The sequence below is a fragment of the Pelodiscus sinensis genome, chromosome 16, assembly GCF_052426305.1.
Source record: "Pelodiscus sinensis isolate ZL-2025 chromosome 16, ASM5242630v1, whole genome shotgun sequence".
In the NCBI taxonomy this organism is placed as follows: domain Eukaryota; kingdom Metazoa; phylum Chordata; order Testudines; family Trionychidae; genus Pelodiscus; species Pelodiscus sinensis.
This window is the reverse complement of record NC_143067.1, coordinates 25,137,878-25,160,862: the sequence shown is the minus strand read 5'-3', so window position 1 is coordinate 25,160,862 and position 22,985 is coordinate 25,137,878. Positions and strand designations below refer to the sequence as shown.

The 22,985-nt window shown below is 50.7% G+C and overlaps 1 protein-coding gene across 2 annotated transcripts in view; it reads left to right on the top strand.

Annotated features, from left to right (window-relative positions):
* The window catches only part of UBTD2 (ubiquitin domain containing 2), a 144,220-nt gene that overhangs the window by 856 nt on the left and 120,379 nt on the right, over positions 1 to 22,985 (top strand). The window lies entirely within an intron of this gene.

Sequence of the window (22,985 nt, the reverse complement as noted above, 5' to 3'; positions counted from 1 at the left end):
CTCAGAAACTAAACATTTTTCAGTGTCCATAAATTTCAGCTTTCCACTCCGTACAAAGCCATAATTAGCCCAAAAGCCAGTACAAGACACTCAAATCTCTTCTTGATAACATGTATCCCTTCAGTGGAGATGCAGCTTCACTCAAAGCAGTCGGCCGATCAAAGTGGGGTCTTGTGTTTTATTTAACTCACCTAGGTTTGTGTTTTATAAAGTAATGTCTGAACTATGTTCTTTGTCTGGGACTTAACCTTTTGTTTCAGTAAGTAGAAAATAACTTATTTGTTGGGGATTATCTCCTGATGACATTGTTTTCTGTTTTCCAATAAAAAAGAGATTTCTCCCCAGTTTAAATTATTGGTGTACAAATAGCCACTTTAGTAAAAGTAAGTACTGAAGTGGTGTGCTTTATCTGTCATGTTAGCTGTGCATCTGTTTAAAAGGGGTAGGTGCAGAGGAAACAGTGCTACAACATAAATAGTCTCTTAACTACTTCAAATTATTTTTTTTAGTGAAAAAATAAAATAGAAATATGACCTGTTAGGTCACCTAAACAATCTCCCTGCTGCTGCAGCATTGTTCTTGATGGTATACTGTTTATTACTTTGTTTGGTCTTCTTTCAAGTAACACAAGCAATGGAGCATTTTTAGCAGCACTATTGTTTTATATGTATTGCATAAAATCTAAAAAAAACCCAGATCTTTAAACAACTTAGAACAAATGAGCTGCCTGCTCATTTCACTGGTTCTTTGAATCATGTGTCTCAACCTATTTTTTTTAACTTAAAATACAACAAATAGTCTATAAAGTTCTATCAGACCAACAAAACATGCAGATTTAAGCTTCACAGGATTTTGTCATAATTCCCATTAAAATAAAAAGGAATTTGGTGCTCTTTCCAAATGACTTTTTTCCAGACTTTAGGAGAGAAGAGAATAGACTAACATTTTTCAGTATCAAGACAGCTGTGACCAGTTAACAAAAAAAAATAGTTTTAGGGGTGTGGGGTGAAAAGGTTTATGTTTGACTTCCAACAAGAAAATTGACAACAAAAAGTTATTGTAAACAGTATTAAAAGCTATAAAAGGCCTGGATTTTTCAGCACATCCATGATATGTCACACACTGTTTAATAACTACGCCTTCTGATGTGAGGCAATGTTGCAGAGACATCCTTGACTGAATTGTCTCACTTTTATTTCACCTTTGGTATATAGTGGATTAGATAGAGTATCCACAAAAATCTTATCGTTCTTCAACAGAGATTATAATGCCCTGTTATTACACTCTCAATGGTAGTGTGGAGGCTGGCAATATCAGTAGAATTGGTGAAGTTTAGAATCCCTGATTTAGCTAGTAAAGACTTGCTTCTGCTTGCAGTTACACAGCATGCGTCAGTGTGTATTTTTTGGGCAAAATAGCCTAAAGTGCATGGGTGCATTAGCACAGCAACTTGGATTTGCCAAACCCACAACTGCAAGCCACATATTGGAACGCATGCTCAAACTCTAAGAATTATGCTCTCCAAGACAGTTTCATGTAAATATTCTGATATTTCAGTTGAATTATATGGCATTAAATAAAATATATTTACAAAGTACCTTCTTCTATGTGTGAAGTGACATACACACACACGCTGAAAGTGCATGAAAATGTTTTTAATATACAGTTATCAGTCAAAGACCAACTTTTCTGACGGTTGGATCTAAAACTTTAGTATTACAAAGCTTATGCCCAAGTAAATGTCAATCTTAAAGGTGCCACAGGACTTCTTGTTGTTTTTGCAGATAGACTAACACAGCTATGTCTCTGAGACTTATAAAACAATTATGATAAATTTGAAATCTGACTCTTGGATCTCAAGTACTTATGACTTGAGACATCTAACAATGGACTGGCCAAAGCAGCAGAGCACACAACATAAAGAAACAATCCTACATTCGGAGGGGGCATGGACTAAATCATCTAATAGGTCATTTCTCTATCTAGTTTCAGATTCTGTGGTCCACCTTTCAGCAAGCAGATAGGGCCATATAATAAACTCCAGAAAAATAGTTTAGAACTTCAGTGTTAACTCTTGAATTGTTAGTGTCTTAAATGTGATGATTATTTGTTGCAAAGCTTTAGACTTACTCCTAAAGAATGTTAGAGTTGATTTGTGAACTAATAGTAGTAGTGATGAGACTGGTTAACCATGCTTGATCCTGAATGGCTCTGAGCCAGATCTTGATCTCAGTTGTACACAGTCTGAATCTATAATAACTGCAAGGAAATGTGTTGAATTAAATCAGTGCAACTCAGCTCAAAATTTTCTCATAAAATCATGAGTTCCTCTAGCAGTCACTAGCACTTTATGTATCCATTGCTGCTCATGAAGTTACTAAAATGGCTTGATCAAGGGAGGTGGTGGAATCTCCCTCTCTGGAGATATTTAAGAACAGGTTAGATAGACATCTGTCAGGGATGGTGTAGACGGAGCTTGGTCCTGCCTTGAGGGCGGGGGGCTGGACTCGATGACCTCTCGAGGTCCCGTCCAGTCCTGTGATTCTATGATTCTATGAATACAATTTAATGTCTCTTCTGATTTGCTGTACATCAATTAGCATACTTCAGGATCAGCAAATTATTTAAATTAGATGGTCTTGGTGAATTCATTAAAGCACGTGTATGTGTCTACACCGTGAGCTGGCCAGAAATATTGACACGTTTGTTTGTCATAAGTTATTCTGGAATGCAGGCCTAAGGCCCATTCTTGCTCCCACTGACTTCAGTAGGAGGACCAGGCTCTTAACAAAAAATATCTGGTCATCAGCAAACACTGTTGTGCCTGCCCATCATACTAGAAGGGAACAGCTCCAGCTTTTCCACTATTAGTACCTTTTACATAGTACCATCATGATATACAGTACTTTATTACAGGGAAAAAACAAGCTAAGCATGAAACCAAATTGTTTACCTCTGCTTTTACGCAGCATTTTGGCGCAGCAATGTTATATTTGGTTATTACTATAATTGGTCTTTGTAGAATGGGGGCTTCCAGTAGAAAAGTGAAAGAGGAGGAAGGATGATTATGTACCAGTCAGGACAGTCCTCTAATAAAAACCCATCAATTAATGTTCTCTAATTTCTCTTTGATATGCCTTGTTAAAGATCATGGTGAGTTTTTTACAACCCTGGGCAATGTATATTGGTGAGAAATTTCTCATCTCTAACCATTTCAGACTATAGGTTATTTGATCTGTTTAGATGTGCTGTCTTACAGTACATGGTCCTGGGGTTAAGTAATGGAGAGTTTTATATTTTTGTACCTGCTTTTAGGATTTCATAAAGATCTGCACAAAATCATGTTCAACTTGGTTCAGCATTATATAAACATCCAGCTGGATCTTTTTTTGCCAAAATGGGTTACATCTGGGTCCCATCCCCTCATTCAAGCTATTTATTTTACCTTCTAGCCTTTGAAATTCCCTTTTCATTTTCTTCTGGTGAGTCTGTTGAAATCTTTTTTGTTAGGCATTGTGCAATGTTAGTTTGTCTTGTCTTGCTGAACTTTGCAGGCAAAGTGAAGGGAAGGCAAGAGAGCCAACTTCTTGAAATCTAGGCATTACAAGTCACTACAGATTAAGTCTCTGGGATACAGCTGTCTCTTTGCTGCTTTTCTTTCTGATATGTTAAACTCCAATGGGCAGGTTTTATGTAGAAGATACTTATGGTGGCAACAGGTACAAATAGAAGCATGTGATAGCATGCTTAGCTGGTGCACTCAGCTGGGATAGTTGATTGTTCTGAGTGCAAATTCTTACTGCAGAGCTTAATATTGTGCCCTTGGTTCAAAACAACGAAGGACAAATTACAGGAACTGGGCCTTTGTTTTTTAAATGTATTAAGAGCTAGCAGGCCTTTACCACATTTAAAAAGCAGAAGGGACCAGGCGTAAGCTGGGAATCAGTTGTCTGGGCTTATGCCTGGTCCCCCACACTGTGCTTCAGCCTTTTACATGTATGAAGAGCCTGCAGACTCTTAATACTGTGACAGGGTCAGGCCAAGGAGCTGCTGCAGAGAAGGCCTATTTGAAATCATGGGAAGGTGGGCGGGCAAAGCCCGCCCACATTCTAAAAGTCCCTCCCCAACCTTATGGGAGGGACACTGAAGCCATGTTCAACTGAATCCGGGGGACAAAAAATGACAACAGGGTCAAGGAGTGCGGGTCACAGGTTTAAAATAAGGGAGCTGGATGGGGACACCGAGCAGAGAACCCCGGACAGCGCCCACTGCTCCTCAAAGCTGTCGATGGAGCCAGTGGACGCCGCCCAGAGGAACTCTGCCCGGATTCGTGACACGAGGGAAGAGCGGAAATAGGCCCCACAGTCGCAGAGAACCCCCTCGTCTAACTTCCTCCTCCTGCTATTATAGATGGCAGCTTTCGCTAAGGCCAGGAGGAGGTTGACGAGGACGTCTCGTGACTTTGTGGGGCCACGGATTAGGTGTGCGTAAATACAAAGGTGAGGGGAAAAGTGCAGCCAGAACCTCAATAAGAGGTTCTGGAGGAGCCGGAATAGGGGCTGCAACCTGGCGCATTCGAGGTAGGCATGCGCCAGGTTCTCCCTCACACCGCAAAAGGGGCAGGTGTCTGGGATTGGGGTGAACCGCGCCAAGTACACGCCCGTGCTCACGGCCCCATGAAGGAGCCGCCAACTGATGTCCCCGACGGGCTGCGGAATTAAGGTGGAATAAACACTGGCCCATCGGGGTTCCCCGCCCTCTATAGGTCTGAGATAGTCCCGCCACTTTGTATCGGGGCGGGACACGAGGGTGGGGAAATGCAAAGCATGGAGCACAAGCGTGTACAGCTGTTCCCTGGGGGTGGTCCGGAAACAGACCGGCTGCAGATTTTGCAGCCGGCTGGGGGTCCAAGGGTGGGGAGGCCGGGGGGGCCCGCGGGACAGGGGCCCGATAATGAGGGACAGAGGCTTTGCAGGAAGGGAGGGGCGGGGTGTTCCCTCTCGCAGGGCTCTCTGTAGGAGATCGCGAGCGGGCTGCGACAAAGCCGCCTTCACCTCCTGGAGTAGGCGCAGGGGGATTCGAGGGGTGGAGAGCCCCATGTGTTGAGTGAGCGCTCGGGGATCCACCCAGTCCCCCCTGTCATAGTCCAGGAGGTCCCCGAACATGGTGGTTTCTGCCAGGATCAGCCTCCGGTGCACCGAGGGAGACTCCGCCACCTGCACGCGCAAGGCTGGATTGTGGAGCAGGGGCTCCGCGAGGAGGTCTGCTCCCTCGGAGGCCACAACGGACCTGGTCGCCAGAAACAGCTTCCAGGTCTGGAGGAGGTCCTGGTAGAATTCCGGCAGTTCTGAGAGGTCTCGCGGAAGGCCCCTCGGGTGGATAAAAAAGAGCTGCCGGTCATATCTGAGCCCTCGGAGGCGGCGGAGGAAGGCGTGCCCCAAAATGCTCCATGCCGGACTACCTGCACTAAAGAGGAGTCTCTGCAGGGCCTGGAGGCGGAAGGTCCGGACCTGGCTGCGCACGCAGACCAGACCCTGGCCCCCCTCCTCCAGGGGGAGACACAAGACCCCTGCAGAGACCCAGTGCAGTCCCGGCCAAAGGAACCCCAAAGCTGCCCTCTGGAGCTTGGCCAGGACCTCCGGGTGCGGGCGCAGGGTGTTGAGCCGGTGCCAGAGCATGGACAGGACCAGCTGATTTAGCACCAGTGCCCTCCCATGAAGGGAGAGACACCGGAGCAGTCCTGCCCATCTCCGCAGCCGCTCACTCACCCTGGCCTCCAAACCTTGCCAATTTTCCGGCGGAGAGGGATGCGTGGCGGATAAATAGACGCCCAGATAGAGCAGCAGACCCGCGCTCCACCTGATGGCCTGAAGCGCGGGTGGGAGGGAGCGGGCCCGCCACCCGTCCCCGACCACCAGGCCAGAGCTCTTGACCCAGGTGGAGGAGGCTGCCGAGTAGACGGCTTGGCAGGCCTCCACCTGCGCCAGGTCACCCGGGTCCTGGACCACGAGGAGCACGTCATTGGCGTACGCCAACAGGACCAACCGCAGCTCCGGCTCCCGAAGCACCAACCCCGTCAACCTCCTACGGAGGAGACAGAGAAAGGGCTCGATCGCCAGAGCGTACAGCTGGCCCGACAGTGGACACCCCTGACGCACCCCCCACCCGAAGCTGACCGGCTCGGTCAGGGTCCAGTTGAGCCTGACCAGACACTCCGCGAGGGCGTACAGCACCCGGAGAAAACCCACAAACCGGGGCCCGAAGCCAAAGGCCTGCAGGGTGCCCAGGAGATACCCGTGGTCCATCCTGTCGACGCCTTCTCCTGGTCCAGGGACAGGAGGGCGAACGACAAGCCGTCCCTACGCCCGAGCTCTAAGAGATCTCGGACCAAATACAAGTTATCAAATATACTACGGCCCGGGACGGTGTAGGTCTGGTCGGGATGGATCACGTCCACCAGCACGGACTGCAGTCGCAGCGAGATGGCTTTTGCTACGATCTTGTAGTCCGTGCTGAGGAGCGAGACGGGACGCCAATTCCGTAGGTCGTGGAGGTCCCCCTTCTTCGGCAGTAAGGCGAGCACCGCTCGCCTGCACGACAGAGGGAGGACCCCGCTCTCCAAGGACTCGGCCCAGACGGTGACGAGGTCTGGGCCGAGGACGTCCCAGAACACGTGGTAGAACTCCACGGTCAGTCCGTCCATGCCCGGGGTTTTATTATTGAGCATGAGACGGAGGGCTTCCGAGAACTCGGCCAGAGTGAGAGGCAGCTCCAGCCGGTCTCGGTCGCCCGCACTGACCGTCGGGAGCTCGGTCCAGAGCGCCCTGCAGGCGTCGGCTTCGGTCGGATCTGGGGAGAACAAACTGGCGTAGAAGGCCCTGGCCCTTCCGCGCATCTCCGCCGGATCCGTGAGGGGGGTGCTGTCCTCTGCCAAGAGGCAGGTGACGTGCTTTTTAGCCCCCCTCCTTTTCTCCAGGGCACAGAAGAAACGGGAGCTGCGATCCATCTCCCAAAGGAGGTGGATGCGAGATCGAACAAAAGCGCCCCGGGCCCTGTGATCTTCCAGGGCCCGGAGCTCTTCCCGCTTCTCCCGGTACGCCTCGCGGAGGAGTGGATCCTCGGGGGTGGACGCCAGGCGCCCCTGCATCTTCAAAACCTCCCGTTCCAACTGCTCTATCGCCGCATCCCTCCACCGGCTGGCGCCCCGGGAGTAGTCACGGCAGAAGAGCCGGGTGCGCACCTTCCCCATGTCCCACCATCGCCGCGCCGAGGGAAAGGCGGGCCGTTGCCCCCGCCAGGCCTGCCAGAACTCCTGGAAGGACGCCACGAAGCCCACATCCTCCAGCAGGCTATTGTTGAAGTGCCAGTAGGCCGGCCCCAGCCTCTCTGATGTCAGAGAGGCTTTCACGGCCACCAAATGGTGGTCCGTGAACGGGGCCGGCTGGACGCTGGAGGAGTGGGCTCGTGCCAGATGGAATTGCGAAAGGTAGATGCGATCCAACTGGGAGTGGCTCAACCGCTCGTTCCCCACCCGGACGTAAGTGAAGGTGGTACTGTCGTCCAGGTGGTGGTCCCACCAGACGTCCACCAGGGAGTGATGTTCCACGATCTCCCTGAGGACGTCTGCCGCGGCCTGGCAGTTCGCGAGTCCTACACAGTCCCGGTCATCGAGGGTGGTGTTAAAGTCCCCGCCCAGGACCAGGCACTCGCGAGGATCCAAAGTACCGAGGAAGGTGGCCGCCTGCCGATAAAAGGTGACCTGGTCCGGGCCCGCGTTCGGGGCATAGACGTTGACCAGGTTCAACGTCTGCCCCTCCACGCGGGCCCGGACGTGCAGCAGGCGGCCCAGGACAACCTCGGCAGTCCCCAGCACCTCGGACCGTAGGGCAGGGGAGAACAGGGTGACCACCCCGGCCGAGCGAGCGCTGAGGTGGCTAAAATACACCCCATCCCCCCACTCCAGCCGCCAGCCAGCCTCGACGGCTGGAGTCGTGTGGGTCTCCTGCAGGAAAACCACCGAGTACCCTCCCTCCCGGAGGAAGGAGAGCACCCGGCTCCTGCGGAGACCCGCCCTACAGCCCCGGGCATTCAGTGTCGCGATGGTGGCGTAAGTCATAATGAGGGCTGGGGTGGATCCTCGCGGGCAGGTGAATCGGCAGCCCCCCGCGGGCCCCGCAGCAGACCGCTCCCCGACCCGAAGGTCAGGAGAGCGTCTCGAAACCTGCGGGTCTGGTGGAAGGCCACGTCGTCCTGCCTATTGGCCCCACTCCCCTGCTGCAACAGGGCTCTAGTGGCCTGGAGGATGGAGTGAAAGTCCCCCCAGCGCTGGAGGGCGAGCTGCACCTTTCCTTTTGCCCCACGGTTGTCCGCGAGGAATTGGCGCAGCTCGCTCCTCAGCGCCGAGGGGGAACCAGGGTTCTCCTCCGTCCGGGCCCCCAGGTGGAGCTCACGGGCCACGGGGGCGGGCAAACAGTGGTCCGATCCCCGTCGCGGCGCCGACACGGCTGGCACCGAGCTGCCCGCCCCCGCCCCCGGCAAGGGAGGAGGCGGCGGAGGGAACAAGGCAGCCCCTAACAGATTGGGGACTGGGGATACAAAAACAACCCCCCAAGGGCCGCCCATAGTTAGCGGGAATGAGACGGCCCTTGCGGAGGTGGCACTAGCGGACATTTGGGGAGGTGGTAGGGATGAGTTGGGTGACACGACTGGGACCGGGATGGGAGAAGGACGGGGGGACGGCAACGGAAGGGTGTTTTTCACGGTAGGAGTGGGGAAAAGGGTGGGCTCTAGGCTGGACGATGGGTCAGGGTTGGGGAATGGGGCAGACATGGGGGTAGGAGAGGGATCGGGAACAGGGGAGGGTTCGGAACTGGAGATGGGTTCGTAAAGGGTGGAAGCGGGGGTGGGGAGAGGATCGGGACATGGGAGGGCATCAGAATCCCAGGCAGGGTCTGGGAAGGGGTCCCCCGTGGCAGTCCCACCAGGCTGCGGCGCTTCCCGAATGGGGACCTGGGGGTCAGGAACAGGAATGGGGGGGCCTGCGCTGATGCCGGGCTCAGATGGAAAAACTAGTATTAGTGCCTCGGCGTCGGTCAGAATGGTATCTTGTGGTGGGCCCCCAATGGGAAGGGAGGATGACCGCCCCGCCCCGGTTACTGGAGGGGGGGCACCCTCAGCCCCTGGACACGGCCGCTCGGCGCCATCCGTTGCCCTGGAGGGCTCGGCGCCATCCGTTCCAGTGCTCGAGTCGGCCGGGCCAGTGGGCAGTATCAGGGGCACCCCGAGCGTGAGGACGGGGTCGGCCACCTGGGACATGGGGTTAGGGAGAAGAGGGGGCGGCGCCATGGAGTCGCCGCCCAGACCGAGGCCCGCTAGCATAGGGTCGTCCTCCTCCTGGGTGAGCGGGGTCAGACTCAGGGCCTCGATCTCCTCAAAGATGGAGCTAAGCTCCATCCCCTCGGCCCCGGAGCCTTCCCCTCCAGCTGCCAAGGCACCAATTACCTCAGCAGGGACGGAAGGGGGGGTCAATTGGAGCCTGGGCCAGGGGGGCTCCACCAGAGGCCTCCTCATGGATAGGCTCCTCGGGGGGACATCGTTGTCCCCCCTCGCTGCCACGGCTTCCTCGGCCGGCGCCTCCTGCTGACGCTCGCCAGGGGTGATCTCGACAGCGCTGGCCCCTCTCAGGATCTTTTGGGGGGCCTTCCCGCCCTCCCCATCGGAGGGGGGAGAGGAAGCCCGCGAACGGCGGGCTTTGCGCTTCCCCTGAACGGGCGTCCAGCCCTCCGAGGTGGAAGTGGAGGGCTGGTGAGCAAGGGCAAGGCGGGGGGGCGCATTTGATTTTCGGGGAGGGCGTTGTGGCAAAGGAAGGAAGGAGGGGGATACCTCCACCCGGGGGGGGGGGGCCCTCTCCCTTGCTTGGCAGCAGCCGCGCCACCCTCTCCTCCTCGGGCCCCGCAGAAACAGATCGAGTAGAGGCGGGGCCCGCCTGCCCACTCAGGCACGCTGGAGAGGACGCCTCCGGCTCCCGAGCAGGGCCGTCGGTTGGAGGAGGGCGGCCGCGGAGGCCAGACTACCAGGGGTGCTGGCAGTGGTGGGGCCGGCGCCCTCACAGGCCCCGGGGGGCCCGGACGCCTCCCCCGACCGGGCCAAGGGACAGTCCCTCCGGACGTGCCCCATCGCCCGGCAGAGGAAGCACCGGGTCTCCCCCGAGGAGTAGTGGACTCGGTAGAGGGCCCCCTGGTAGGGCACTGAAAAGGACCCCTCGAGCACCTCCCCGCCACGCGCCGCCGGCGGCAGCTGCAGCTGTACCTGCCGGTGGAAGGATAGGACGTGGCGGAGGGCGGGGTCCTTACAGCCCAGCGGGAGAGGGCTGATGGGCGAGATGGGCTTCCCCAGAGTGGAGAGAGAGGGCAGCAGGGCGGCATTAGGGAGGAAGGGCGGGACGGAGGTGAGGATCACCTGTACGCCCAGGTCCTCCAACGGTTCGAGGGGCACGTGCACGCCCCCCACCGCCAGGCCCCTCTCCACCGCCTCCTGGATGGTGGCCTCCGAGGCAAGGAAGAACACCGCCTTGCCGTACATCTTAGAGGCTGCCGCCACCACTCTCGCCAACGCCCGCACATAGGTTTCCATGTGGGGCGAGGCGGCGACCAGGAGGCAGCGGATGCCGTGCCTCCTGGTCATGGCGGGAAAGGGGCCCCGGCCACCAGGGATGGAGCTGGAGGCGGCAGTCGGGGCGGATGACCCGGCACGTGGGGGGGCGGCAGCGGCCACCTGGGCGTACGCTCTGGGGGCCGTAGGTGGATCGCCCCCAGAGCCGGTGGGGGAAACAGCAGGGAGGGGAGGGGCTGCAGCGGGTGTCGGGGCTGCAGTGGGCGGAGCGGCTTTGGCCACGGAGGGGTCGGCTTTCCAGGCTGGGCCCTTGCCTTTCTTCCCTCCCCGGCTTTTCTTGCCGGCCGAGGCAGAGGATCCACCCGTGTCAGGGGGGGCAGTGGCCGTGGCAGCAGCAGAGCTCGGGTTGGGGGTTGGGAGGTCGGCCGCAGCAGTTGCTTGGGCCGGTGGCACTGATGGGACCGAGGGACCATCAGGGACGGGGGGTCTCCTCCATCCTGGGGAGTGGGTGGAGGGAGGTACAAGTGGCAAACTGTGGGCGGGGGGAGGCAGGGGTTAACCACTCCTCCCCACCAAACAGCAGGCAGGGGCGGAGGGCATCAATGGAAGGAGGGGGGGTGGAAGAGGGGAGGGCACTGGGTTCAAGGAAGGGGCAACCGTAAGAGGGAAGGGTTAGCAGCCACTCCTCCCTGCTAAGACTAGGGCAGAGGAGGAGGGCGCTATTGCAGGTGAGGGACACGCGAGGAAAAGGGGGGTACACAATTGGGGGGGGAGAGGGAAAAAGGGGGAGAGGAACCAACCACTCCCTCCCACTAACTGATTTCAGGGAGGGAGGGTTCTACCAGGGGTAATAGACTAGGAACCTAAAAGGTCAGCGACCTCTCCTCCCTGCAAGGCTGGAAGCAGAGGAGGAGGGTGCTGGAAGGGCGGGCAATGAACAAGATAGTGGGTGCAGGGTGGGGGCCGGCTGCACTGGGGTACAAGAAGGACTATGGGGCTGTCGAGGGGCAGGGGTGATGTGAAGGGAGGGTAACTAAAAAAGGGGGGGCACAAGCGCTCGGGCGGGGGGCAGAACTCTGGGTGGGGCTACAGGACTTCTGGGGGGCTGAGGGGGGAGGGGCATTAGGTTAGTAGGGCAGGATAGGGCAAGTAAGGACTGGGAAACAGCACACTAGCTGAATGTGGGCGGGGCAGGTGAAAACAAACTGAAGCTGAGCGGGGCTGGTCAGCAAGCTGAGGAAGGGAGGAGGGAACAGAACTGGCTAACAGAGTGGGGAACAGGACAAGGAAACCAAAGGTAAGGGGGGGGTCCCCCAACCAAACACTGCTGAGGGAAGGGGGCCGGGGCCAAGTCCAAGGGGGGGGGGGAGCTCGCCCACGAGCGTTTGTGGGAGGCTCAGTCCTCGCCCACTGCCGCAGCAAGACAGTCCCAGGTGGCACAAACAGGGGGAACAGCCAACCCCACCGAGGGGCGTTTCCTTGGTGGTGCAGGGGTTGGTGGAGAGGGTTGTAGGGGGGTGGTATGGGGGGGCAGCTGGACTAGGGGGAGGGCTCTACGCCTCTCCCCCAGCCCCCCTCTTGGTGTCTCTGTCCCACCACCACCCCAGGAGCAGGTAAAAAGCTCAGTTCTTGCAAACAAACCCCCTCCACAGTCCAATAGGCGGTCCTCGTCTCCCTCGGTGGGGTGCAGGTGGTCAGCAGCAGCAACAGCAGGCGGGCAGCAGCCAGGTGGGGCAGGCCTCTGTATGGTGGGTGCTGGTGGGGTCCTCCTTTTCCGGAGCGGTGGAGGAGGGGAGAGGGAGGGCAGTCGGCAGGCCCCTCCTCTCCCCTCAGGCAGCAGCAGCTGGTGGTGGTGGTGGTGGTGAGAAGCAGCAGCAGCAGCAGCAGCGGCTGGAACAGTGTCCAGGGGAGCAGGCCTCAGCAAGCAGGCAGGAGGACGGCTGGGTGGGTGGGGAGGGCTCCAGCTGGTGCAGGAGCAGGGGAGAGGGGGGGAAGGGGGAGAGCAGCTTCTGCACCCTGCTGCCTCTCCTCCTAAGTTGCAGTGGGGCAGGGGAATGGCACCCACTGAGCCCAAGCGCAGAGGGGGGAAAAAGCAGCCCCAAAGGGAAAAACCCCTGTTAGAGAAGCAGAGAACTGCTGCCCAATTAGATTTAGCTGTGAGGGAGCTGGCTCAGGCAAATTGGGGCCAGCGGACTCCTCTGCTGTCTGTCTGGGGGCCTTTAAAAGCCTCAGCAGTTGGAGGCTGGGGAAGGAGAGCGAGAGGACGAAAGGAAGGTGGTGGAGAGACAGAGGAAGAAATCGGAGAGAACAGTTTTGGCCAAGCACTAGGTAAACGCAGCTAGGGAGGGAACCTGAGGGCACCTGGCTGGGCTCCCTACCATTAAGACCTGTGGCAAAACCCCAAACTCAGGGGCTAAAAGGAGGAGACCTACCCAGTGGTGGCTTGGGGAAGAGGGGCCCTTCCCACAAGACATTTAAATGGCAGATCTGCAGAGGGGTTAGCTCCCAGGGCCAGGAGCTAACCGTGCTGCGGTTCTACAGTTTCCCCTGCTTTTAGACTATAATTGACTAGTCAATTGAAATTCCATTGGCTAGTTGATTAGTTGAGCAATTTAACATCCCCAGTCTAAACTCTGTCCACCTATAGAAAAAAGAATTTAAAAATAGCTTTATTGGATTGTAGTGTAGCACTGCAGTGAGCACTTCTGTTCTGAGGTGACAATAACTGCTTTCATAGTGTATAGAGAAGACTGATGATGGGAGTTCATTTATTCAGTAGTCAGAGGTTTGTGTCTCTGACTAATGCAGTTGTTTAAATCATGGCTAGCTTAGGTTTTTTTTAAAAGATCTAGTGACTGAAAAGTAAGTAGCTTTTTGGAACACCCTTTATATAAGAAACCTTGCAAAGAGCCCTCTATTTCTATATAATGTAATATGTCTTGTTTTATTTGTTTTAAGCTCTAAACTAGTGTATGCCAGTACAACACATCACCTTAGCTGTCCCCCAAAAAAGTCCTTGCTTCAGCATTCTCTACACTACCTTCCAGGTATGTTTTTGTAAGAGCTGGTCTTCAGTTCACAGCTGATGTGCACTGTTAGCTTTTATCATACTTTCTGGTATACGGCAGGGATGGGGAATCTTTTTGGGTCAGAGGCCACTGACCTACAGAAAAGTCATTTGGGGGCTGCACACAGAAAAACCAAACCCTCACCTACGTGGCCCTCGACTGAGAAGGAGAAAGACACTCCCCACATTCCCTACACACAGAAGAGCCCGGTGGGGACCAGGCTAGTAGATTTTGTGTGCTCCAGCCCCACAGTGGGACAGCAGGGGGGCTGGAGCTCCAGCACGTGCTCCCCAATGCTGTGGGGGAGCCTCTGTGGATGGATCCAGCCTAGGGATGTAATAGTGTAATCAATTAACCGATTAACCAATAAGCGAAAGCTTATAGATTAATGCTATATGCGCATCTCCCCCCCTCGCCTTGCCAGTAAATTTTTTTTTAGCAGGCTAGCCAGAAGCCCAGCACAGCCCTGGCTTCTGCCAGGTCGGGACCTACCCCTGCTGCAGCTCTGCATTTAAAGTGTATTAGGCTGCCTGCCCGCCTGGGTCCTATCTCGGTTTCAGCTTGCGTCAGGTCCGGGAACTCAACCCCCTCATTTCTCCCTCACCAGACAGGGGCTGCAGCTACCCTGTGGCTGCTGCCTCTGTAGTCAGTCTGCGAATGGAGCTGGGTTTTAAACTGGCTCCCCACAAGGACCAGAGCCTATCTGGCACCCCGTGCTGTTGCTTCTGATACAGAGGCAGCGGCAAGTGGCTCCTTGGGAGTGGAGCTAGAATGCACTGGTTGCCATGCCCTCTCCCGGCACTATAGAATAGTTGAGTAACCAATGAGAATTCATAAAGTTAATCAACTATTCAATTAACCGACATAACATCCCTAATCCAGTCTCTGGGCCTTAAGTTCTCCACCGCTGGTATAGAATCACAGAACACTAGAACTGGAAGGGACCTTGCGAGGTCATTGAGTCCAGTCCCCTGCCCTCATGGCAGGATCCAGTACCATCTAGACCATCCCTAATAGATGTCTAGCTAACTTGCTGTTAAGTATCTCCTGAGATGGAGATTCCACAACCTCCCTGGGCAACTTATTCCAGTGTTTAACCACCCTGAAAGAAAGTTTTTCCTAATGTCCAACCTAAACCTCCCTTGCTACAGTTTAAGCCCATTGCTTCTTGTCCTATCCTCAGAGGCTAAGCGGAACAATTTTTCTCCCTTCTCCTTGTGATTCCCTTTTAGATAACCTGAAAACCACTATCATGTTCCCTCTCGGTCTTCTCCTTTCCAAACTAAACAAGCCCTGTTCTTTCAGTCTTCCCTCATAGGTCATGTTCTCTAGACCTTTAACACTGGTCTACAATTTTTTTAGAAGTCGTCTGCTTCAGAGATAAAATGTGCTATTTATTATGTATTTTGATGTGCTGAATTCAAATATGATAATTAAAACAACTGATTGGCTACTGTTTCCAAGATATTTAAGTTTTTACATTTTACGTCTGTATATTGTGTAGATAGTAGAGTTTTAATCATAAATTGTAAACCTAGGTCTTTTCATCTGTTTATGGTTGCTTTACATGATAATATTTCACCTGTCCTGTTTATGTAACACTTTAAAAATCAGCAAAGGGTTATATAAATAAAATTTATTATGAAACAAAAGGCAAAAAACTATTATGTACATAGTTTAGTCCTATTCAGTGTCTACTTGGCGCTTCTTGGCTTGTCTCTTGTATTCATTAAATGGAGCATCTCTTGTTACTGTCCAGCAATAGTCTGCAAGCATTGATGGGCTCCATTTGCCCTGATAGCGTTTCTCCATTGTTGCAATGTCCTCGTGAAGTCACTCGCCATGTTCGTCGCTCACTGCTCCGCTGTTCGGTGGGAAAAAATCTACATGAGTGCAAAAAATTTATCTTTAGTGACATGTTGCAATCAAGGCTTTTGTATGCCTTGAGGAGGTTTTCCACCAACAACCTGTAGTTGTCTGCCTTGTTGTTTCCGAGAAAATTTATTGCCACTAACTGGAAGGCTTTCCATGCTGTCTTTTCCTTGCCACGCAGTGCATGGTCAAATGCATCATCTCGAAGAAGTTCACAAATCTGAGGACCAACAAAGACACCTTCCTTTATCTTAGCTTCACTTAACCTTGGAAATTTTCCACGGATGTACTTGAAAGTTGCTTGTGTTTTGTCCATGGCCTCGACAAAGTTCTTCATCAGACCCAGCTTGATGTGTAAGTGGTGGATGCTGAACACTTTTCCTCCCAGGCTCCAATGACTGTCAGAGTGGCCAATCTATCTTGATGTAGTGGGAATCTCTTGCACGACTATCCCATTCGCAGAAAAAACAGCAGTACTTTGTGTATCCAGTCTGCAGAGCAAACAAGAGAGCAACAACCTTCAAATCGCCACGAAGCTGCCACTGATGTTGGTCATGGTTTATGCACCTCAAAAGTTGTTTCATGTTGTCATAGGTTTCCTTCATATGGACTGCATGACCAACTGGAATTGATGGCAAAACATTGCCATTATGCAGCAAAACATCTATGACTTCTAGAAATAACATGATGCAATTCATATCATGTATGATGCAATACCAGCTTCAGATTGCATCATTCATTGTTTTGCCTAAAAAGCAAGTACTGTGCAAACCCAGTCATAGATTTATTCATAGATCCAGTCAAAGATGTATTTTTAGTCATTTCTGGTTTAAATCGAGATCCCTTCCCTTTATAACTCACTTATCCTTCTCCATTTGCAAGTCAAGAGTCATATATACTGACCCAATAGCATGTCTTGAAAACTAGAGCCAATCAACAATTTTAAGCATCATTTTCGTTCTCAGTAACCCAGAATTAGTAAAGTTTGACTACATTTATTTCTGAAGCATTTTGGCTGCTGAACAGTGTAATCAGTCTTGTTGCTCTTCTCTGGGCCTTCTCCAATTTCTCCACATCTTTCTTGAAATGTGGTGCCCAGAACTGGACACAGTACTCCAATTGAGGCCTAATCAGTGCAGAGTAGAGCAGAAGAATGACTTCTTGTGTCTTGCTCACAACACTCCTGTTAATGCGATTTCTTTGTGAATTCTGTGAAGATACAGTATAAAAGTTTTACTTCTTAAAAGCTACATTGTAAAGAAAGTTGAAACATAAAATGATACTTTTTATAATTCTAGATCTGTCATAAGAATGTTGTGGAAATAGTACAGCAGTCAGTATGTTAGATTTTTAACAAAAACAAATCCAACATATCTCGTTCAAATAGCCTAGAACTCCTGATTTCCAGGCATGCTGAGCACTCACGCAACACTGGTGGAACCAATGACATCTGTAGGTGCTGTGCACAGCATTTCAGACATCAGATGCAAAACGTTTTTCTATTGAAGTAGAAGTATCATTTTATCAAATTAATGGGCGAGATTCAGTTTACGCGGTTGTTTCAGTATCACTTCAGTCTTATTTTACCAAGTGAAATAAGGTGTTATTTCTTCTGTCAACAGAACACACTGATTAATTAAACTGATTGTTCTTTTCATTTACTTGTTAGCATTGGCCCCTCCCCCAGAAAGCATTTTAATTCGCCTTCCTCTGTAGCATTGGGCACAGATTACAGCTGAAGGACTCTCTGTATTTTGCGTCCTTCAAAGTATTTGAATGCTTCAATATCTTTGATATAGGTGAGAGGATTATTCTAAGAGGGGTGGTTGAGATTCTGTGGCCTACACTGTGCAGGGGGTCAGACTAGATGATCATAATGGTCCCTTCTGACCTTAAAGTCTATGAATCTATGAATTCAGTTACTGGTTAGATTTATATAGAAATAAATGTTTGATTAATCTGTTTCAGATTTCCAGTGCAATATACAGCGAAATCCTCCACCATTAACTATTAAGTACATATAATAAATGAAGCATTAGTGGTGCTGAAGCATTAGTGGTGCTTTAAAGATTTTTAACTAGTAAATATGGAAAGAAGGTACCACAATTAGAATTCTGTTTCTGTGAATTGTATTTTCAAAAGGATTGACCCATATTATTATAGCAAAGGATATGATTTCTTTTCCTTCATAGCAATATTGAGTAATATTTTGAGTCACAAATTGCAACATAGTTCATGTAGCTAATGAGAGCGCCACCCATATAGTGTTCCAAACATCAAAGTAAAATGTTAATAGCGCAGTCTTGCTCAGGCAATTTAACTAATACAACTACATAATCCCTTTTGCCAGAAAGTCTATTTTAAAGTTTTTTTTTTTCCTCTTTCTAGCGGGTACTAAGGAAGGTGAAATGATGCTTGTTGGTGATTTATACTTGCGAAATGTTTCCCAAGAAATAAAACCTATGGAGACCTATTATATAAAGCCACAAATTGTTCACAGAAGTTTCCCATTCCGAAGTTGATTCAGGATATGTATATCTGTTCTGTTTTAAAACCTGGGCAGTGAGTCTCAAAGCCCAGATCTGTAGACTTGGGCTTTCAGTGTGGTTCTGAAGACAGCCATGTAGATATTTCAGCTCAAGCTCTAAAGATCATGGAAATGAATCTCTGCATTGCTGTTTTAGAGCCTTTGTGCAAGCCTGAATCTGAGACTCACTGCTGCAGTTTTAAAACAAAGTAGACCTAACAAGTAACTTCTTGAGCCTGACCAGATGCAATACCCTTTCCTCCTGCAGAGAGTTGTTCCCTGAGCTGTGCGTTGTGTATTAGTCACATTGATACTTTAATAATACCCAATAGGGGTGTAATAGTGTAGTTGATTAATAGATAAGCAAAGTGTATTTGATTAACAGATAAGCAAAAGCTTACAGTCTTAATGCTATAGACTGGGGTCGGCAACCTTTCAGAAGTGGTGTGCTAAGATTTCACTTCTACTTATAGATCTGTGTGATGGAGGGAAAAGGGGGAAGGGCAGAATGGGTACAGTGACCATATTTTCTGAAGCAGCTGCAGCTAGGGAGAACAGTTTAAATTATGAAACAGACTAAGCGTTTTAACTTTTTCTCGTGCTTTATATCCAACACAAAAGGTTTCAATGTTTTCTTTGGGGCAGGGAACCTTTTTTTGGGTCTGGGGGCTACTGACCCATAGAAAAATCTGCTGGGGAGCATACAAATGAGAAGCAAAAAACCCCAACCCTCATTGATGTGACCCCCCCAACTGAGACACCTCACCTCACTCCTCTGATGCTCTAGCCTCACTGGATGAGGGGAAGGGACAGGGAGGACTGAGATTCAGGGTTTCCCATAAGCCAGATTTACTTTCCTGAGGTTTTGGATTTAGTGGATTTTATGGACTCCGTTAGGCTCTGGGATAGGGACAAAAATTAGACGTCCAGTTTGCGAGACAGAGCTGCCAGTGAGTGGGATACGGATTGAGTGTAGGATCTGGGAGGGCGGTGGGATGCAGAAGGGGGAGAGGTTGCAAGGTCTGGATGAGAGAGAGGGTGCAAAAGCAGGCTGGGAGTAGAATGTCTGGCCAGTTGGAGGGAGCAGGAGCAAGGGTGGGTGCAGCGTCTGGCCAAGGGGGAGGGTTCAGGAACAAGCTGGGAGTGCGGGGTCTCAGAAGGGAGTGAGGGGGATTAGTGAGGGGAGAGAGTGTGGGAGTCTGGACATGGAGGGGCTGTGCTTACATGGCTTTGTGCCCCCTTGCAGCAACTGCTGTGGCCACATGGTCCACCGGAGACACCGCTGCTATGGTCCTGGGCCAGCCCTGGAGGTGCCGCTACCGCAGCCACGTAGTCCAGGCTGGCTCTAGAGACCAGAGGTGTCGCTGAGGAGCCTCAACCATAGCACTGCCTCCTCTCACTGCAGACTAACCTGCTTCTGGGAAAGAGGGAAGGCTCCTGCTGCTGCACGGGGGAGGAGGGATAGGACTGAGCTCCTGCCTCGTGTATCTCGCTCCCACCAGTACCTTTTTTAGCAGGCTGGCCAGCAGCCTGACAGTCTCAGCTCGCACCGCATCCAGGATCTATCCCTGCTGTAGCTCGACATTTAAAGTGTGTTGGGAACCAGGCATGCAGGCAGCCCAGCTCAGTTTCAACTCGCACTGGGTCTGGAAGCTTAGACCTCACCCCCTCCCTGGCGGGGACTACTGTCTCTGATACAGAGGCTGCAGGTTAGAGCGACAGGCAGCCAGTCCATGAGGGGAGCCAGTTTTTTTAAACTGGCTCCCCTCAGACCAGCTCCCGCCTGGCCTCTGACACAGGGGACTATAGAATAGTTGAGTAACCAATAAGAATTGATGAGGTTAATCAGCTATTCAGTTAACCGATATTAAACATCCCTAATATCCAATCATCTCTCTGTGATTTGGTTGGCTCATCAGGAATTATTAGAATTGCTAATAATGTGGGAACCCTGGTGTGTATTGGAGCATTACTGACACTGAAGAAAAACCTTTTGAATTTGCAATAGTTTTATTAATTCAATTAATAAAAGCACAAATGCTCCAACCTATAGAGGTGTGTGTACACACACACACACACACACACACACACACACACTGTCCATACAGCCAACATTGGCGCAACCGTACATGTAGGCTATCTTATAGAGACCAAGAATTGATGATCCACAAAGGTCCTCCTATATCTGACATGCCAACTGCTTAGATCAGGGCTATTTAACTTTGGAAACCTCAGGGGCCAAAATGATACTCATAGTACATGCCGAGGGCCACAACTTAAATATACACAAATAGCTTCCTTCACGCTGACGGGCATGAATACAAAGATTAAGGCAAGATGCACAACACATAGGCCCCATTTAAGTTGGTTCTGTTGATATTAATAAAATGCAATATTTACCCGATTTCCATCCATATGACAGTACTTTTTAATGAGCAATGACAGTCCAGGAATTTAACTACTAAAACTCATAACAGAAGACCACTATATTGACTTGAGCATGTTCCCAATGGAGGCCATGGTCAAAGGATCCCACGTGTCGAGTCCTACACCATTCCAAACTGCACCATGGGCCACAAAAAAATGGCCCGTGGGTCACATGTTGAGTAGCCCTGGCTTAGGTCATGGTTAACCCTATTGTAGAGTTGGTGGCCATAGTGAATAATCATAAGGGTGAGCAGCCTCTTTGGTCCTTAGCTAAACTTCCTCACCCTAATAATGTTGGGGTAGTCTTCTATTGTAGGTTAATATATTTGTTACCTCAAACTTACTAGCATCTTGATGAGTAGTTTCTAAGGCAGTCTTGCATTCAATTTCTGCTGTACAAATCTGTAAAGAACAAATCATGTCAAATCAATCTGATCACTTTCTTTATTAGGATAACAAGTTTTGTGCATAAGGGAGAAGTGCTGGATGTGGTATATCAAGAATTTAGTAAAGCTTTTGACATGGTCTCGCATGTCCACCTTATCAATAAACTAGGGAATACAACCTAGTTGGGGCTACTATAAGGTGGGTGCATAATTGGCTGGATAACCGTTCTCAGAGAGTACTTATTGATGATTCACAATCATGCTGGAAGGGCATGACAAGTGGGGTTCCATAGGGGTCTGTTTTGGGACTGGTTCAGTTCAATATATTCATCAGTGATTTAATTGATGACATGGAGTGTAGGCTCATCAAGTTTGCAGATGATACCAAGCTGGGAAGGGCTGCAAGTGCTTTGGAGGATAGGGTCATAATTCAAAATGATCTGGACAAACTAGAGAAATGGTCTGAGGTAAATAGGATGAAATTTAATAGGAAAAATGCAAAATATTCCACTTAGGCAAGAACAATTGGTTTACTGTCTAGAAAGGGATCTAAGGATCATAGTGGACGACAAGCTAAATATGAGTCAGCAGTGTGACACTGTTGCAAAAAAGCAAACATGATTCTGGGATGCATAAACAGGAGTGTTGTGAGCAAGACATGCAAAGTCATTCTTCCGCTCTACTCTGCACAGATTAGGCCTTAATTGGTCTATCGTGTCCAATTCTGGGCACCACATTTCAAGAAAGATGTGGAGAAACTGGAGAAGGTCCAGAGAAGAGCAACAAAAATGATTATAGGCCTAGAAAACTTGACCTATGAGGGAAGACTTTAAGAATTAGGCTTGTTTAGTTTAGAAAAGAGAAGACTGAGAGGGAACATGATAGCAGTTTTCAAGTACAGGCAGTCCCCGGGTTACGTACAAGATAGGGACTATAGGTTTGTTCTTAAGTTGAATTTGTATGTAAGTTGGAACTGGTACATATTGTAGGGGAAACTCTGGCCAAACATTTCTCCAGAGCTCAGTTTTATTCTCCCACACCTCACTTCCCTCAGTCCTTTATTCTCAAGCTGAGGTGTCTGCTGAGAAAAGCCGCTCCGCATCTCTCTGGTCTGCTGGGGGAGGGGGAGCGCTAGCTTCGCGTCTCCCTGGTCTGCTGGCGGAAAGCAGCTAGTGCGGGGTTGCCTCACCCCGTTTGTAAGTAGGGATCCGATGTAAGTCGGATCCATGTAACCCGGGGACTGCCTGTATCTAAAAGGGTGTTACAAGGAGGAGGGAGGAAAACTTGTTCTCCGTGCTTGGCCTCTGATGATAGGACAAGAAGCAATAGGCTTAAATTGCAGCAAGGGAAGTTTAGTTGGACATTAGGAAAAACTTCCTGTCGGGGTGTTTAAACACTGGAATAAGTTGATAGGGAGGTTGTGGAATCTCCTTCACTGGAGATATTTAAGAGCAGGTTGGATAGACATCTGTCAGGGATGATCTAGACAGCGCTTGGTCCTGCCGTGAGGGTAGGGGCTGGCCTTGATAATCTCTCGAGGTCCCTACCAGTTCTAGCATTCTATGTTTCTGTTGTTCCTATCCTATAATAACCAAACTTGCATAAATTGATTGGAACAGTAGTTTGTGGTTACCTGTCAGCAGTTCAGTCATACTTATCACAGATTTCTGTCTTATGCTGACTTGTGTTTTAAGGTCACTCCTAGTTAAACTACTTTATGCAGAAGCTTTTGAAATTTTGTATCCGTAATCTAAATTATTGCTTTACAGCTTCAGGTCATACCTATAATTTATCAAGCAAATCTCTTATTAAGGCTATAGAGGCAGCCCCCAGTGCTCTTCTGTTCACAGCTTCTCCTAGCTTGTGAAATTGGACAAAAAGCTTGGTTTTGCTGCTAATGTTAAAGACCCTGGCAGGGGGTGCCTAAAAGGGGCTGGATAAGGCATCTCTTAATACATTTAAAAAGCAGAGGGGCAATGTCTGGGACTGGGCGCAAGCCAGTAATCAGTTGATTACCAGCTCATGCCCGGTCCTCCTGCTACACCTCTTCCTCCCCCACAGAGAGAGTTCTCTCTGATGGGGCAGCAAGCGGGG